The sequence below is a fragment of the Octopus bimaculoides genome, chromosome 5 (assembly GCF_001194135.2).
Source record: "Octopus bimaculoides isolate UCB-OBI-ISO-001 chromosome 5, ASM119413v2, whole genome shotgun sequence".
Classification (NCBI taxonomy): domain Eukaryota; kingdom Metazoa; phylum Mollusca; class Cephalopoda; order Octopoda; family Octopodidae; genus Octopus; species Octopus bimaculoides.
Window position 1 is genome coordinate 76678909 of NC_068985.1, and position 473 is coordinate 76679381.

Below are 473 nucleotides of genomic sequence, written 5' to 3' on the forward strand. Positions count from 1 at the left end.
TTATTATTATTATTATTATTATTATTATTATTATTATTATTATTAATTATTATTATTATTATTATTATTATTATTATTACTACTACTATTACTATTATTATTATTATTATTACTATTATTATTATTATTATTATTATTATTATTATTACTATTATTATGTTCAGGTTATGTATTGTTTATTGATTTTTGTTTGTTTGGGTTTTTGCCCTTTTTTAAAAAAAAATTTTCCACTACATCCTTCTCCTGATCCACATCTACAGAAAATCATGTGTAGAACGTCTATGAACTTAGTACGTATACGCATACTAAAACAGGGATAGATAGATAGACCAATAGATAGATAGATCAATAGATAGATAGATAGATAGATAGATAGATAGATAGATAGATAGATAGATAGATAGATAGATAGATAGATAGATAGGTAAATAGGTAGATAGATAGAATATGAATTTGATGCCTATGGATGAATC